At 34.9% G+C, this 18,515-nt stretch overlaps 2 long non-coding RNA genes across 4 annotated transcripts; both read left to right on the top strand.

Annotated features, from left to right (window-relative positions):
* Window positions 1-6,279: 6,279 nt before the first annotated feature.
* Window positions 6,280-6,929, top strand: LOC147923941 (uncharacterized). Of its 2 annotated transcripts, XR_015585883.1 has the most exons (3): window positions 6,280-6,347; window positions 6,557-6,701; window positions 6,818-6,929. It is a non-coding gene; the product is annotated as an uncharacterized LOC147923941 (long non-coding RNA). The 2 variants fall into 2 exon arrangements; XR_015585882.1 differs by lacking the exon at window positions 6,818-6,929 and having other exon boundaries at window positions 6,557-6,772.
* A 2,998-nt stretch (window positions 6,930-9,927) lies between these two features.
* Window positions 9,928-11,977, top strand: LOC109130035 (uncharacterized). Of its 2 annotated transcripts, none has more exons than XR_002036208.2 (6): window positions 9,928-10,325; window positions 10,447-10,698; window positions 10,794-10,858; window positions 11,243-11,286; window positions 11,421-11,647; window positions 11,761-11,977. It is a non-coding gene; the product is annotated as an uncharacterized LOC109130035 (long non-coding RNA). The 2 variants fall into 2 exon arrangements; XR_002036209.2 differs by having other exon boundaries at window positions 9,965-10,325; window positions 10,447-10,666.
* Window positions 11,978-18,515: the final 6,538 nt, after the last annotated feature.

The raw sequence follows: 18,515 nt of genomic DNA, 5'->3' as shown, positions 1-18,515 counted from the left end.
AGATTTGTTTCCTTAATTTAAAGAGGATGAATAAGAGAGGTTCGCCGTAAGGATGAACCCACGAATTGTCTGTTTCTTAATACAGAAAATATACCAAAAATAATATAATAAAACTATACCACCAAAATTTGATGTGTAGTAGATTTTTTCATAAACAATAACAAATTTATACTCTTTCTATTTAAATATCAATTTTTAATTTTGTATTTTCAAAAATACATAAAAACAAAAATTATTATTATTAGGAAAAAATCTATATTTTTTTGAATATTTTTTTTGGTCAATAGCGGTCAACGCTGGTAAATATTGGTCAACATCGGTCAATACCGGTCAACGCTGGATTCCGGCTAACCTCGAATGTTTATGGTGTTGTAGACATACATATGTTTGTTTATGGATGTCCTTATGTGATGACAATAGTGTACGTAGTTAACAAGACATTTATATTGTTTGTATGTGTGGCTATGTGTTGGTATATACTTCAAGTAGCTGACAATCATTTTTCCTTTTTAAAACTTGCTTCCAGAAATTGACACTTGACACTTCAAATTGACATTTATCCATAAAAGAAAATTAATCCCTATATATGGTTAAATTGCATTCTCGCAACAACCAACTTTCACAAATATGCAAAAACCAACTTCCACAGATATGGGTCATATCTATACACATAGTCCACATTCATACATGTTCGTTTCATTAGAATTTAAAACCATATATTGTCTTCTATTTTAAACCCAAAAAGTCAAACAATTAAAATGCATCACCGATCATTACAATGCAATAAACGGAAAAAATTGTGGTTGGCATAATAATTGTTTTTTCCCCAACGTTACGGTAAATTGTGTGTGTTTCTAATTCTTTTAAAAATTAAATAAGCAGTAATTTCATTCGACAACCCTAAAAATTGACAATGATATACACAAAACATTTCCTTCTATGAAAATATTTTATTTAAAAAATATTATCTAATATAATCTGTTGGAACATAAACTAAAGCCCTTCATTCCTCATATCCTGCATAATTTTTGAACTCACTCAAATTCTCAGGTCTGCCAGATCATTGTTTGAAACTAAAGATAGACTCTCCAGTTATGCTCTCATGAAACATGAATAAAAAAGAAGGACTCTGTAATGGAACCAGATTAATTGTCTCACGTTTGGGTGCTAGAGTCATTGAAGCAAAGATCTTAACTGGTATAGCAGTTGGAAACTAGGTTGTCATCCCAAGGATAATACTCTCTCCACCTGGTTCTAAGTGTTCGTTCAAATTAAGAAGACATCAATTCCTCATGTGTTTGAGATATGTAATGAATATTAATAAAAGCCAAGAACAAATCTTAGAAAAAGTTCATTTATATTGTATGTCGAGTTATGTAGAGTAACGTCATAAGCAGGTTTAAAGGTTATGAACATGGTGAACATGAACGAGTTGAGACATACAGTTATAGAGAAGTATCCAACAACGTCACCAAGTCAACGTAAATTCTCTCAATTAAATATTAAATAGGATCAGATCATAATCTCTACAACATACTTACAGCGATACACAATATAAAGATAATAATTATAAACTTCTTTTGTGTGCTGCGTTGACAGTGCCGTGCTTACAGGCAAGAGGAAAGGGCATTTTCCCTCAGCCACCAAAAATAAAAAATTTGGTAGGCCACATTTGTTTTCTATCTATGCTTATGAATTTTAATTCATAAGATAAATGTGTATGTAAAGTAGATTTTTTTTTGAGAATCCCATGACAATATTAGTAAATCTAATACACAAGAAAATTTCTACACATGGCAATCATTCATATGTTGATGGGAATGATTTAGTTTATGAACTGAAAGTTCTAAAAAAGATTTTACCAAAAAACTACAAAGACCTATCGAAGTGTTAGATTTTCTGAAACAATGGAAAGTTGTTGTCCTAATTCTTGGATTGCTTATTGTTAACGGTTCCAATCTTTGTTGCCTCTGCAGAAAGAAGTTTCTCAAAGTTGAAGCTGAAAAAATCTTACCTTTGATCAACTATCTCACAAGAAAGATTAAATTTGTTGGCTATCATATCTATAGAGAGAGAATTGGTTCGAAACCTTGATTGAGCTTGATGAATGATTTTTTAGGAAAAAAGGATAGAAAAATAGTGGCTTATAATTTTTTTTTTCCTTCACCGTTGTTGTCTTTAAACAATATTTCTTTTTTTGATATTTCTAATAACAAAAGCCACATTTTTCTTACCCGCCCTAAGCCACAATTCGCCTTAGCACGACACTGTGTGTTGATATATACTGTGTTAATTAGGATAAGAATAAAAATAAAGATGCTTCATCAGGCTTTATAGTCTTCATATATTGTCCAGCTTACAAGTAACGTTTAAATTTTTTGTGATATGACGGTGTGCATATGCGGCAAAAATAGCACTGAACAAATTATTTGTAGGAGAACCACGAGGAATGGAAAATACCAACACAAGATATTTATATAGTCAAATATTTATTTTAAAAACAAAATCTCTAGATATTCAAGTAAATGAAGGATGGAAGAGTAAGAGACAAGAAAGTAAGAAAAGAATTCAATAGAAAAGGTAAATGACTCAAATATTTGGAAGTCATTCTGTCTCTAAGGTAAAGGTCGATAACATACTAAGACAATGGTTTTGGTTACATATGAGATTACACATTCAGTCAGAACAACAATTTATACATATGCGACAGAAGACTTAGTAAGAAAGGGCACTATTCATTCTTTTTTAAAAATAAATAAATCAGTTTCTGATCAATTTTGTAATAATCTGTATATCCCCATGTACACATTGAAACGACCTGACCAGTTTTTTTTTTTTTATAATAAATACAATACATAATTAAGCATTCCATACTACTTAATTAACCAACCCAAACCACAACTCATCATTAAACCAGCAATAACCATTATGCACAACGGAAACATACCAATAATACAAAACCAATACACATCAATACAATAACACTCCTAACAATCCTATCCAACAACCTAGCATAACTCTATCCAAGGTTCCAATATAAACAATATAACCAACAACACACAAACGAGACCCTAGATCATCCTCCTCCTCATCGCCACGATTCCACACCACAAACAACAATTGAGATGCGTAAGTATTATCACAAATACTTAGTGAGACAATCCTCCCATCTACTGGACTATACACACAAGCAACTGAGATTCCAATGTTTAACAAAACAACAAACAAACACAACAAATCAGGAAATCACGAATCAAACAAGTTGGTGTCGACCGACACCAGGTAGGTGTCGATCGACACTGGCCCAAACATGGTGTCGACCGACACCCACATGGTGTCGATTGACACCGACCCCGCAGACACGTTCTGCTCGAAGCCGATCGTCGAATCTCCATTTCTAATCATCTCCAATCCGTTCCAAACTCACCCAAAAGCTTCAGGAACCTATAAGAACCATAACACAACCACCAAAAGCAAGAACAACACCACAAAACACAACAAATCAAGAAAACAAAGGATTCTCAGGCTTAGATAAGCCATGGTCATGCACTCACCTCTTTTTCAGGAAGATTCTGACTCAACAACGATGAACCCAACCCTTAGAAGTCTTCTCCTTCGTTCCTAGCACAAGATCTCCACTCCACAGCAACAGATCTCACCACACAAGCCAAGTATCTCTCCAAAAGCCTCCAAACTCTCAAGAACACCTTTTTCTCTCTTTTCCCTTAGAACGGCCAAGACAACCTCTTTTCACGACCTAGGTCGAGTTTTCCCTTATATACATGGTTTAGACAACCCAATTAAATCAACCAAACCAGAAACGACAATTAAAAACAACCTGGTCGAACCAAACATTGATGATAAGTTTTCCCTTATAAAACTCCCCTTGGTGTCGATCGACACCCCTTCCCAATAACCAGAAATTGGTTCGCGGGTGTTACACACATCGTTGGGTGTAATTTCTGATATCATTTTCTGAATGTTGAGAGGTTAGTCTCTCCTCAGACTTAGCGTCGTAGCTGTGAACTAATAATAATAAATTTCGTCTCTGCTTCTTTAAATCGAGAAAATTAGGGCTTTTACACAAAAAAACGAAACAAAAAAAAAGAGGGGGAATTAGGGATAAGAACCAAGTAAAACATTTCAAAAAATACATACACTAGACTCTACTACATCTAAAACAATACAACTACATTAAAATTGGTAACCAAGAAAAAACCCAAACACAACAAATTAATATGTGGGGTAAACCATGAGTTAATATTTCCAAATTGTCTACATTGACCAAAGCATGAATTATTCTAAAATTTTGATGAACACTTTGACTATTTAAAAACAAACTACGTAAATTGCTTAGCTTTTATGGAAAATATGCATACACTATAATCTACATTTAAAAGAATATAACTACCTTTAAATTAGTAACCAAGAAAAAACCCAAACACGACAAATTAATATGTGTATGAGTGAATATTTCCAAATTGATCAAGCATAAATTATCCCATAATCTCGATGAACACTTTGGCTTTTTAAAAACATACTATGTAACTTGCTTAGCTTTAATGGAAAATTATTTAGGTTAAAAATAATAAAATAGACGTTTCAAGAGGTTCTGCTTAAGAAAACCAAACTAATTAAACAATAATGACCAATAAATATATACAAATATGTAATAAGTCTAATGGCTAAAAGAATAAGCACACAAAGACAATGAATAACAAATTTTTCTTATCCTTTATATTATTAATTGTTCTAGATAATTTCACACATATTAAGAAAATAATTAAAGTTTCCGCTTTATCCTTCATTAGCATACCATTTTATTTGATAAAACAGAAAAACTTATTGAGCTTATATTTGATTCATAAATTTGCATCGTAAATATAAAACGACAAGTAATATGAAACAAAAATTTTAATCTACAACGATAACTAAAAAATCAAAGGGAGTAATAAAGACAATTAAAGGGGAAAATTTGCAAAATCACATAACCACTTTCCACAACATATGTCCCAATATATACATAGAAATACCAACACCATCAACAAAAATCAATCAAATCCCAAAAGAAATCACAATCATTACCAAAAAAAACAAAAAAACACATGGATTATATTTTCTATGAATTGTACTACTATAGTATGAAATTAGCTCAATGGCAACACAGTCCCACAACCAACTCTTTTTCAAAATCAAATAATCACATTCGACAGGAAAACGACATCAACTACACAATTCCATATTGTCCAACAAGTACATATTTCAGAAAAATAAACTAATCGCAAGTTACTCTAAACAGAAAATAAATAGTAATAGATATAAAACCGTACAACACACGGGACTACTCTTAGTGAATATATATTATCAATATACTCTATAAGTCTCGATTCAAGTCCTAACTAACATTACAACAAGAAGTGTCATATGTAAAATGAGCTCACATCTTCCTTTAACATCACAGACCTAGAGAGGATGTGAGATCCATTAAGAAAAGTGGCGGTCTGTGCGTTACAAAAGTTAATTTGGAAAATCTTTGTCTGACACAATCTTTGCCGGCACTCCATGGAGCCCACTATCTCCTATAAAAACTAGTGTTCTAACAATCTTCTTATTGGCTATAACATATGCTAACTTGGTCCGACTGACCACAATAACACAAATAGTATTTTGGGTCCGTAAAGTTGGCAACCTTACTACAAAATCCATCATAATTATCCAACTTCCACTATAGGATAGCTAAAATCTGCAACAATCGATTTGAAACCTGATTCTCAGCCTTCATTAACTAGCACATATCACAAGTTGCGACCGAATTCACGACATCCTTCTTCATCATTGACCTAATGATAGTACCTCTTCAGATTTAGGAACATCTTGATCTTCCCTGGATTAATCGAAAACATGCTCGCATGAGCCACATTCATAATCTTCTGCCTCAAACTCTTGTCCTTGGGCAGCTAAAAAAAGGAGTGATAGCTAAAAAAAAAGTTTCTATAACAATATAAGAAAGAACAATCTAATAACATTTAAAAACTAAATACAAGAGAGAAAAACAAATCATATATATCTTAAAAAAAGAAAAAAATCTTTGTGGTCCACAGTCCACATTTTTCACACTAAGATTTATTTACTTTGACTATTTTAAAATTTATTACTTTAAAATAAAAGTATCTAATGGTAATAAATCTCTCATTTAATAATTAATATTAACCAAAAAGCAGAAAAAACTCCAAACAAAAATCTAATTATCATTTAGAAATTTATATAAGAACAAATAGATGTAGATGCTTTCTGTCTATTCAGTTGAGTTCTTTCTTTTTGCTTGTTCATGCATGAAAAATATCATGGTAAATCTCTTAAAGATCTTATTATCTACCTACAAACGTTTTCTTTTAAATAAAAAACTGCTTTCATAAGTTTTTCAACAGATTTTTGCACTCAAACAGTAATTATATTTCAGGAGTTTAGAATAATATTGCAAATTTGTTGAATAAGTTTTTCTATGTTACAGTATTGTTTAAGTTGTTTATTAATCAATATTTCGTTTATTTTATAGAATACAAACTATGAAAAATAAATAGACGGATCTAGAGTGGAAGCATCTCTTACAGTAGAAGGATTTTATGAAGAATTTTCTATACGTGCACGGATCCAGAATGGAAAGCACCCCTATCAATGATTTCGTAAACAAAAAAATCTTGGTGAGTTTTTAAATACATTTTTGCTCGATTGTTTAAATTAAATTTACCTTAAACTAAAAGAAACTTATGTATATCAACTATCCAATTCGTCATAAATGTGGTGTACAACAATATAGCGATGCAAATCAATTCGTCGTGAATTTATCAAAATACACCTATATCCGATGTAAATATGACATATTCTCATCACAAAGTTAATTTTTCAGTAATAAACCAATTCTAAAAAAATTCTCATAGTACTTCTTTACAAAAAAAAAATCCAAAAGTAGATGATAAACTAAGTAAAAATCTAAAATAAATGATAACTAAAATTTCCTTTTAAAAGAAATCTATGCATATTTGATATTTTGTTTTAAATCTCAGAAATATATTTGGTCTAACAAATATTATATTATGTAAAGTAAGATCTTTACTAAATTAAATGACTTTAAATATATATATATATATACATATATATATATATATTTATGTTCAAAAAATATTGTCAAGAAAATACATACGATCAAATAGTCAGCAACTTTAAACATTTAGTATGAATTATTTGAATAAATGATAAAGACAAAGATATTACAGACAAAAAACAACAACATCGTCCTTTTCAAAATAAATGTACAAAATTAGTTTATCGAACAAATGATTATAAAAATATTATATTTTACTGATTTCATTCAGTTGACGAAATTTTTTTACTTGAGCAAAATTTAGAGAGAAATGTTTGATGAAGGCATTAAACGCTATATTTCTCATGGTGAAACTTTGTTAGGTCTTGCAAATAAGGAAAGAACATGTCATTTCACATAACAAGCCATAGTTAATTAGTAATGCTATAATGTTATTTATTACATTTAACGTATTCTGAAATAAAGTAATAAAAGGGTTAAAAGAATTTTACTTGTAAGATTCGTCATTTTGGAACGAATATTGGTATAACCTCGTTGGAAGAATATAGAATGGCGAAGCCTACAAGTAATATTCTTTTCACACGTTTATTACATTATTTCAAAGTATATTTTGAATGTAATAAATAACTTATTACTAATTAACTATGTTTTTATCTTATGCAATGGGATGAGTTTTCACTATTTCCAAGACCTGATAAGGTTTCACCTTGAGAAACGAAGTATTTAAATATTTTTCATTCAATTTTGCTCAAGAGAAATACATTCTCATCGAGTTAATGCTAGTAAAATACAACACTCTTATAATCATTTGTTGGATATGCGAAAACTTATTTATAAGTACCTTTCTCATTCCAACTAGTTCTATTTATCGGTAAAACATCATCAATTTGTTGGACATAACAAAAAAATTAGACAACCGATCATGAATACTCTAATTAGTGTTCTTCTGTTTAGTTATTGTGATGTAGTTTACGTTTTCAAAGGTCCATCAAATTGGCTAAAGAGTGACTCAATCTTAGCGAGATGCTTAATGCATAATTAACGAGAATTCATCTTTATGGACAACAAATTAGATATAATGCTTGCTGGGGATGATCTATGGTTGCATTTTTCATATATATATATATATATATATATATATATATATATATATATATATATATATATATATATATATATTTATTATAAATTAAGGTATTAAGATAAAACATTTGATGTTCAGAGAGAACAAACCACGGAAAAATATCATGTAGTGATTTGTACGATCGTTAAACAAGTATTTAAAGTTTCCTGAACAGACCGTCATATAAGAGAGGACCCACGACCTAGAGAGGATGTAGGGCCCACTAAAAGGTGACAATCAGAGCGTTACAGATTGTTTGTTTATGTAACGCTCCGACTGTCACTTTTCAGTGGGCCCCATGTCCACTCCCAGTCTATGGACCCATCTTCCTTAATGGGCCTTACTTCTGCTCACTAGGTTCGTGAGCCCATCCATATCTGACGGTCAGTTTGCTACGTCCGAGAGGTTTTAAAGACTTGTTACCGTTCCTATAAATAACCACATGATATTTCTCTGTGTTTTGTCCTCACTCGCACAGTTCCAACAGTCATTTTCCGAAAAGTCACCCATCCTGAGACTACTCCAGCTACACACGCTTAACTCTTGAGTTCTCTCGGGACCCTGACCGAAAATATAAGTGCACTTTGGTGATACAGGTAACCAAATTAATTCTTTTAAACCTCTCCGCAAGTATTTGATACCATGGTGTCACAATTCACCCCCACTAACAGATCGTAACGTAGTTGTTTCGCACCAAGACCATCACCCCCGACGGTGTGAGTCCTCCTGAACACTTGTTTGGGTTCGGCTCTGATACCACTTGTAATTTCCCTACCGCCACCTATTAGTGGGTCCTATGTCCATTCTCAGTCCATGGACCATCCTTAATGGGCCTCACGTCCTCTCACTAGGCCTCTGAGCCCATCCATATCCGACAGTCGGTTTGCTACGTCCGGGCGGTTTTAAAGACTTGTTACCGTCTCTACAAATCACCACATGATCTTTCCCTGTATTTTGTCCTCACTCGCACAGTTCCGACAGTCACTTCTCGGAAGGTCACCCATCCTCATACTACTTCAATATAAGCACGCTTAACTGTGGAGTTCTCTCAGGACCCTTGACCGAAAAGATACAGGCATCTCCAACGCCATTCTATTTTAGAGTCAAAACTTTATTATAGAGCAATATTTGCTTTAGATTGCTATATATATAGAGCAACTCTATCCTCACCTCTATTTTTTTACACTAACTCTTGCTCTATTATAGAGTTACTCTATTCTAGAGGAAAAAATAGAGATATACATTGGAGATGGTCTAAGTGCACTTTGGTGACATAGGTGGCCAAATTAATTCTTTTAAACCTCTCTGCAAGTCTTTGATACTGGGGTGTCACAATTCACCCCACTAACAGATCCTCGTTGCACACCAAGACCGTTACCCCCAACAATATGAGTCCTCTCGAACACTCGTCTGGGTTCGGTTCTGATACCACTTGTAACTCCCCGACCGCTACCTCTTAGTGGGTCCTATGTCTAATCACTACAAGAAATATAGGCATTGATAGCATAAAAGCATAGCGCGTTTTTCGCAAATGCTATAATAAATAAAATTTTGGAAATGGTACTATATAATAGCATTTTAAAAACGCTTTACCTCAAATAAGTAAGCGGAAAACTAAAATTGGCTCTGCAAACCTAAATTTTTTGATAAAGCGGTAACAGGTAGCTAATTTTTTTTGGTTTTGCGCCTAAGTGTCGAATGTAAAGATATAAAAGGTTTATTATATTCTTTTATAACAAAAGTAAGATCTGAGTCTGTGTCTCTCCACCTTCAAACCCAAAATCGATATCTTCCTATGTGCATCTCAGATCCGTTTCTTACAACCCAAATTCTTCTCTTTTAGCTCTTCCTTTCAGAAACAACAGTTGCCTCCGGCTTCGTCTCTTTCTCACCGGCGCTGCTTGATGTGAGTGAGAATTCAGCAACACTTCATCACTCAATCAATCTCTCTCGAAATTGATATTTTTTTTTTCTCGACGACCGCTTCCCAATATCCAAAATCGATCTCCGTCTCTATCCCAACATACGAGAAACCAATTCGGTTTCGGATCTGAATATCATCTTCAGATCGAGAAGAGAAACTGGTTACCGTCGGAGAAGGTTTGCTAGTTCTGTCTTTCTTTCCCTCTTTGAATCTGGGTTTGGAATTAGAATTTCTGGTTGTGCTTTGGTTAACTTCTTATTTAGAGGCTTCATGAGTTTAACTTCTTCTTGGACAAAGGTGGGTCGTGCCTAGAATCAAACGGTGGTGATGCTACAGCTGTAGCCACGAAGCCCAGAGGAGATGGAGAGGAGATGGAGAGGACCCGGAGCAACCAAATCTTTGAGCTGTGTTAAATCTGCTATTGTTAGGGAAAAGCCTAATGTTAAGCTTGAAAGTGCTAAACAAGCGTTGAAGGAAGCTGTGATTTTGCCTGTCAAGTTCCCACAGTTTTTCACCGGTGAATGTTCCTACTTTCAGTTTTCAAATTGAGTATGTCTTATCTCTCATCTGCTCCTATTGTAAGCTACCATACATTCTTGTGATTTGGATTTGCAATTCAGAGAAGCTGATTGTGTGTTTTGCAGTGTGAATTAGTGGTGAGGACTGCGAGGAATCTGATTGTGGTGACAGTTGAGTTCAAGGAGACCATGTAAGTCACTTACCTATCTCGTGCTACTTACATTTTTTAACTTTGCTAGGGCGGATAATGAGCAAGCCATCTTCCGCTTGAAAGCTTTTATTCTATGAACTACACATTGGTGATTATAATGTCGAAATTATGGCTGATATAAGGTGAATGCTTTGTTTATCCGATTCTCTACTTGTTTTATAGATAACTTTAGTGTTGATTCTACTCACCCATAAGTCTCTGATTTTTGAGTTTGAGCTAAAATTTCTTTATTTGATCTGTCAACGTTTTGGGTTAGTGAATATCTTCCTTTTCTTTACCACAAAAGCACCTTAGTATTGTATTAACGAGTTGAAAGTATTGTATTAATTTTGATCAATTGCACATTCATCTGGATTTTCTCAGTTTGTCAAAAGTTGGAATCCAAGAAGATAACAACATACAAAGAGGTAAAACTCTCTTCTCCATTAATAATTTGTGACGTAAACTGTGAGTAGTTTATCTAGGCCAAAGATTTGTGAGTAGTTGTGGTATTAAAATTTTCAGTTGCAATGTGAGTTTATCTGTTTTTAATGTTATATAGAGAGAAGAAACAACTATTAGCGATGTTGGAGGTGTATACAGAGAGAAGAAGGAACAACCATTTTAATATTGGTACAAAAGCTGTAGCTGTTGGTCAAACAATGCAATAGCTTCGGTTAGAGCAAAGCCCATGGATGGCAAGGCATAGTTGAACATTGGGTGTTTCTATATATGTGGTAATACCTCTTTGTTTTATTGCTCATCTACAAGAGGGAACTTAGAGTAGAGGTATGTAACTATGTATACTCTTGAACTGCAATGAAAAAACAAATCGAAAACATAAGCTTTAAGTTGATGTATATACACATGATTACATGGAATCTGGATGGGAATGCTAACAGGAACAGTTCTTCAGACGTGTGTACGGCTTTTGATGGGAAGGCGATAGAGGAGAAGAGACTTAAGAGATCGAAGTTTGTCTCTATCATTATAAGTTATAATGTTAGCTTTTTGGATAAAACAGGGCAGCATATTATAAGACTTCGTATGATATGTAAGACTTGCTTATATTAACGTTATGTTATGTATGTTGATGATTTATGAAATAATTTTTTTTAATATCAATCCAGTTAAATAAAGTCTGCAAAACTATGGTCAAATATATAAATTATAAAAAATCAAATTAAAAATTAAAGAATTCCATATAGCAAACAAAAAATGCTATGGCATAATATAAAATAGCACGAAATATGTGTTACAGAAAACAATATTATAGCATTTGGTTAATGTTATGAAAGAACGTCATATAATAACATGTCACGACGCTATAATAGAGGTGACACCTAAGATAGTTGCGGATAGCCCTAGGCAAAATATCTGGACCCAAAACCTGATCCTCGAATCCGATCCAAAAAACTTGACCCGAACCCATATCCGAAAGAAGAAAAAACCCAAATGGGTTTAGGATTTCTGAAAATCGGAAACCCGAACCCGATCCGGTTTTACCCGAAATCCGATCAAAATCCGATCAAAACTCGATGAGCTAAGAGTTGTTTTGCATAACCCCTATCCCTACGATCTCTCACTATAACGAATAAAATTGTTTTGCTTTGTTGCTTTTACCTCTCACCGCCGGTTCGTTTTCCAGTTACAAGGTCTATAAACACTATTTATCAGGATTTAATCCCCATTCTTCAAGCTGGAAAACCTAAACTGCTACTCATCTCCTCTGTCTGAGAATTCACGGAGACATTCACATGTGATTATTTTTGTTGTATCTTGTATCAATTTTTGTCTATGAGTTCTACTCTGTTTCAATTTCTATTGTATCTTGTATCAATTTATGTGGGTTTTTGGATTTGTTTGTTCGGTTGATCGATTTGCAAATCAAGTGCTCTGCAAATCTTGTGTTGTGCAATGTTATGTGTTCTATCGCTATTATCAATCATGTGCTCTGCAAATCATCTTGTATCAATTATTAAAAACGGAGATGTGTTCTGTACCCAGAATTTGTTTTGACTTATTCATCATTTGTTTTGACTTGTATGTGTTTTTGTCTTGTATTGTTGAGTAAAGCATGATTGGGTTCTGTTTTAGTTTAGCTTCATGTCTTGTATTGTTTTAGTTTGATCATTTGATTGGGTTCTGTTTTAGATTAGCTTCATGTCTTGTATTGTTTTAGTTTGAACATTTGATTGGGTTCTGTTTTAGTTTAGCCTCTTGTTTCATGTGTGATCGATGTGTTTTGTTTTTGTGATCGATGGGTTTTGTTTGTGTTTGAGCTTCAATGTCTTGTATTGTTTTAGTTTGATTATTTAAATGGGTTCTGTTCTAGTTTAGCTTCATGTCTTGTATTGTTTTAGTTTGATCATTTGATTGGGTTCTGTTCTAGTTTAGCTTCATGTCTTGTATTGTTTTAGTTTGATCATTTGATTGGTTTCTGTTTTAGATTAGCTTCATGTCTTGTATTGTTTTAGTTTGATCATTTGATTGGGTTCTATTTTAGTTTAGCTTCATGTTTCATGTGTGATCGATGGGTTTTGTATTTGTGATCGATGGGTTTTGTTTGTGTGATCAATGGTGGTCTTGTTTGTGTGATCGATGGTGGTCTTTGATGTGTGTTCGATAGTGGTCTTGTTTGTGTGAGCATTTGTTTTGTGTGATCAATGATCGATAGTGACATGGTGTTTTCTTTCACTAACTTATTTTTTTTTTTACACAATTAGCAGATGGATTCATCATCTCCACATCAACATGATCGAGATAATGATGCAGATGGATTTGAGTTTGATGACCAAGGAGAAGGGTTTCAGACTCCAGAAGAAAATCAATGGGAAAAAAGAAAACAGAATCATAAAGATGGAGATGAACAACCATAAACAATCATAAACAGAATCATAAAGATTGGTCTCTTTTTGTTAATGGTTATTGATCGGTTTATTGAATGAAATCGATTTTGGTTTACTGAATGCCCAGGGCTAAGCTGCAGAGAACATAGCATTAATAAAAACGCTATTAAACACATGTGATAGCATTTATCGTGTGCTATGAATGTTGATTTTTCTTGTAGTGAATCCCAGTCCATGGGTCCACCTTTCTTAATAGGCCTCACATCCTCTCACTAGGCTCTTGAGCCCATCCATATCTGACTGTCAGTTTTGCTACGTCCGAGAGGTTTTAAATAATTATTACCGTCCGTACAAATCACCACATGATCTTTTTCTATGTTTTGTCCTCACTCGCACAGTTCCAACAGTCACTTCCCGGAAACTCACCCATCCTGATCTACTCTAGCTCAAGCACACTTAAATCTAGAGTTCTCTCAGGACCCTTGACTGAAAAGATAAGTGCACTTTGGTGATATAGGTGGCCAAATTAATTATTTTAAACCTCTCCGCAAGTCTTTGATACCTGGGTGTCACAGTTTGATTATTGTTTTGCACTCTTTTTGTTTGTGTGTATAACTCGTAGATGAGAGGATCGCCTCACTAAGTATATGTGATAATATTTATATATTTTTTTATATTTATAAAAAAAAAAGAGATGATCGTGGAATCATGAGAAAGAAAAATGATGATGAAAGGTTTCGTTTTGGTGGTTTTTATTGGTTTATTGTTTTTGTTTTATTGGTAGATTTTATGTTGAATAATTTTCTGATATTTGTTTGGTTGAGTTTTTGGTAATTTATTTATGAACTGAATTTGGACTTTTCGTGATTAGTTTGTGTTGGAATTGGTATGTTCTACGGGTATATATGATAATTAATTGATTAACTGAAAAATGGGTGTTATTGTTTCATGTGTTGCCAAAAAATTAAGTAAATTAGTTTCCATGCGGTTCTCTTATGAGTTATGAGTTATGTTTTAAACTATAAAAAAAAATTTGGTACTCATTCAATAACTAATTTAGATTTTAATCTAGTATATATATATATAGCAATAAAAATATTTATGCCCCATTACCAGAAATAAAGAAAAATAATAACTAAACATGAATATTTTAAATATATATACTTGATAGGTAAATAAATAGGAAAAACTATCTATGTAATATTAAACTCTCCAACTACATCAACACTTTGTTAATATATATGGAAAATGGTTGGTCGTTGCAAAAAAAAAATAAAGGAAAAAAGAAACTACAACTGGTTAGATGGTTTTACTTAATTAATTAAGAATGATGGAGAGGGGATATTCAACTTAGATTTTAAAGAATTTGTTAATATTTTAGGATTTTGGTTATGTTATATTAATAGAGAAATACTAGGTATCAACCCGTACATAGTGTGGGATAAATCGATTCAAATAAAATATTATAAATAACATTTTTATTTGAGATTTTAGATTTGTTTGTGTAAAACAAAATCTGTAAGTAAAGTTTATTTTTTTTGTTTATTCGAGTTTGCGTTTATTTTGTATAATATGTTTCACCCGTGAACTATTTAAACGTGAAAAAGAATTTTAACTTGGTGAAGAAAGTTTTGATGTCTTTTGTGTTTCTAAAATCAAATTCACATCTTTATGTTTCACATTGTTATCTACATTATTATGCCATTAAATTGTTAAAGCAATATTTTTTAGAATAACCAAATTAATTTAAACTAATCCTAAGTGTAAAAATACAATGAGAAAACTGTATAAAAAGTGGTAAATAATCAAAAAGTGTAGTTCTGGTGAAAATTCGTAGGAAAAATGATTGTTCTAGGGTTTTTAAAAAATTCAATAACATGGATACCATGTTAAGATTGCTGAGTCACATATATTTAAATAGTCATTAGATTTTTTATATAGAAGACAAAGTTTTTGTTTTTCAAAAATTTTAATTGGTGAATAGATTTAAAATTGTTTGTTAAATTTTATTTATTTTTAAGATTATATTGTGATAATTAGTTTTTGATACTTGAAACCGGAGAATAAGTTTTGTGTTTTAAAATTTTAAATAGGTGAATAAGTTAAATTGTTTGTGGTATGTAATTTACTTTTGTAACATCCGCGAACCAAATATCATACTTTTGGTATGAGTGTTGATCGACACCCTTGGTGTATCGATCGACACTACATTTTTCCGGTTTCGACAGATTTGTTTTAATTGCTGTTTGGTTTGGTTTGGTTCAATTAGAAATCCCTAAATCGCATTTATAAGTGAAGAAGCGATGAATTAAGGGTTTTGGGAGTTTTGTTATCGCCGTTAAGTGAGAAAGAGAGAAAAAGGAGAGAAAGCATTTCTGTGAGTTTCTGTGAGTTTATGGGTCTGTTCTTGGCGTTTTTGGAGAGATCTGTGGCTGGAGAAGGGAGAGCTGTTGCTGGGAACGAAGGAGAAGCTTCTTAAGCTGTTGTTTCCACCGTTTCTCAACCCAATCATCCTGTAAAAGAGGTGAGTGCTTGACCATGGTTGATCTAAGCATGAGATCTCTTTTGTTTGGGTGTTTCTTTGTTGTTTGTGTTGTTTTGCTTGCTTGGGTTCGTTGTTTTCGTGTTTCCCATAGATTCCCGAGGTGTTTGGGTGAGTTTGGGACGGTTTCGAGATGATTTGAAACGGAGGATCGACGTTTGTGTTCGTGCAGTTCGCGTATGCAGAAGAAGCATCGATCGATACCAATGTAGCATCGATCGACACCATGTCGTGCGAGCATCGATCGATACCGATGTAGCATCGGTCGACACCAATCTCATCCGAAACTGGTTTTCGTGGTTTGATGTATTGTTTGTGTTTGTTTGTTTGCTTAAACATGAGGGTCTCATATGCTTGTGTGTATAACCTAGTAGATGGGAGGATGGCCTCACTAAGTATTTATGATAATACTTACGCATCTCAATTGTTGTTTGTGGTGTGCAGGTAAAGGTAAAGTGTGATCGTGGAATCAAGGCGATTAGGAGGAGGATGTTCTGGAGGCTTGATTGATTGTGGTCTAGCTATTGTTAGGTTGCTAGTGTTGAGTCGATAGAACATTGTAGGATGTTGGAACTTGGTTATTGCATTGTTGGTTTGGATTATTGCATTATCGGTTATTGGATTATTATTGTTGGAATTCTTATTGGTTTAATGGAATTGTTTCTTTGGTTATCCGCTGTAGTTGATTGTTGCAGGTTGATAGGGGGTATGGGACCACTAGTGAATTAATATTATATATAAAAAATAAAAAAACGGGAAGGGTTGTTTCATTTTGGTATCAGAGCCCTTACGGTTCTAGGACTAGGGTTCACTGTGCTTTTGCTGTTGATGTTCAGGATTTCATGCTAGAGTTGATTGTGTGAGTTAGTCAATTGTGTGTGGCATGAGGTCCTAGAACATCCTCTTCGAGCCTGCTTTGTGATTCCACGATGAGTTGTGTTCTGGTGTTATTAGAAATATTTGTTGCTTAGCCTTCTGTTCTTGGTGATACAGATGGTTAGAGGTGAGGATGTTGTTGGTTGCGGTCGTGGTCGTGGTCGTGGACGTGGTCGTGGTCCTGGTCATGATCGGGGACGAGGTCAGGTTCCCGAGGCCAGTGAGAGTGTGACCCAGAGCATGGCCAGTGAGGAGGTAGCGGAGTCACAGGTTCATCATACTGTGTCTGGAAACCAGGCTGGTTTGGGTGACGGCAGGGCGGATGGGCCTGGTGTCGGTCACGTTGTTGCCCCGGGTGTGGGGGTTGCAGCAGGGGGTGCTCCAGGCAGGGAGGATGTCTTGATGGGCTTGCTAGCTCAGGTTTTGGAGCGACTTCCAGCAGTAGTGCCGCCAGTGGTTGGTGGGCAGGATCCAGTAGTGCCGCCAGTGGTTGGTGGGCAGGATCCAGTGGTGTCGCCGGTGATTGATGGACAGGTTCTAGTAGTGCCGCCAGTGGTTGGTGGGTAGGTTCCAGCGGTGCAGCCTGTGGCAGGTTTGCAGGCAGGTGTGCAGCCGGGGGCCAAGGTAGTAGATGCTCAGTATGTGCAGATGATGGTGCAGCTGCAGCGAGTGGGAGCAAGGTATTTCTCGGGAGGTAAAAATCCGAGTGTAGCGGATGAGTGGAGAGAGCGGATGGCGGATCTTTTTCTTTCGCTTCGGTGTCCCGACCAGTTCAGGGTGGATTTGGTAGTGTACTACTTTTCAGGTGATGCACGTGTGTGGTGGAGGTCGGTGACAGCACAGAGGGTGCAGCGGGATATGACTTGGGGGGATTTTGTGAGGGAGTTTAACTCCAAGTATTTTCCACAGGAGGCTCTTGATCGTATGAAGGCACGGTTCTTGGGGTTGACACAGGGGGACCGTACAGTGCGGGAGCTGGATGCAGAGTTCAGTCGGCTTGTGCGGTATGCAGGCCGGGCATGGGAGCCAGAGTCGGCTCAGGTGCGGAGGTTCTTTTTGGCTCTGCGGGATGATCTGAGGACTCGGTGCAGAGTGAGGAGCTATGCTACGAGAGCAGAGCTGGTTGAGTTTGCAGCTGGGTTAGAGGACGACTTGAGGTCCCAGGTGGTTGTAGTCAGTTCTTCGGTGCATCCACAGCGGTCTCAGCCGCATTCTGTTCCTAGCAAGGACGGCAAGCCTACGCATGGGCAGAAGCGGAAGTTTGATGATATGCAGAGATCGAGGTACGGTGGTTCGAGATGTTTTGGGTGGTAGCAGGGACCACAAGGTGACCAACTGTCCACTGAGAGGTGAGCAGCGGGCAGTGACAGAGCAGCGGGCGGTGACGGAG

The sequence above is a fragment of the Camelina sativa genome, chromosome 17 (genome assembly GCF_030686135.1).
Source record: "Camelina sativa cultivar CO46 ecotype springtype chromosome 17, ASM3068613v1".
In the NCBI taxonomy this organism is placed as follows: Eukaryota; Viridiplantae; Streptophyta; class Magnoliopsida; order Brassicales; family Brassicaceae; genus Camelina; species Camelina sativa.
The sequence above is the reverse complement of the archived record's forward strand: the minus strand, read 5'-3'. Positions and strand labels throughout refer to the sequence as shown.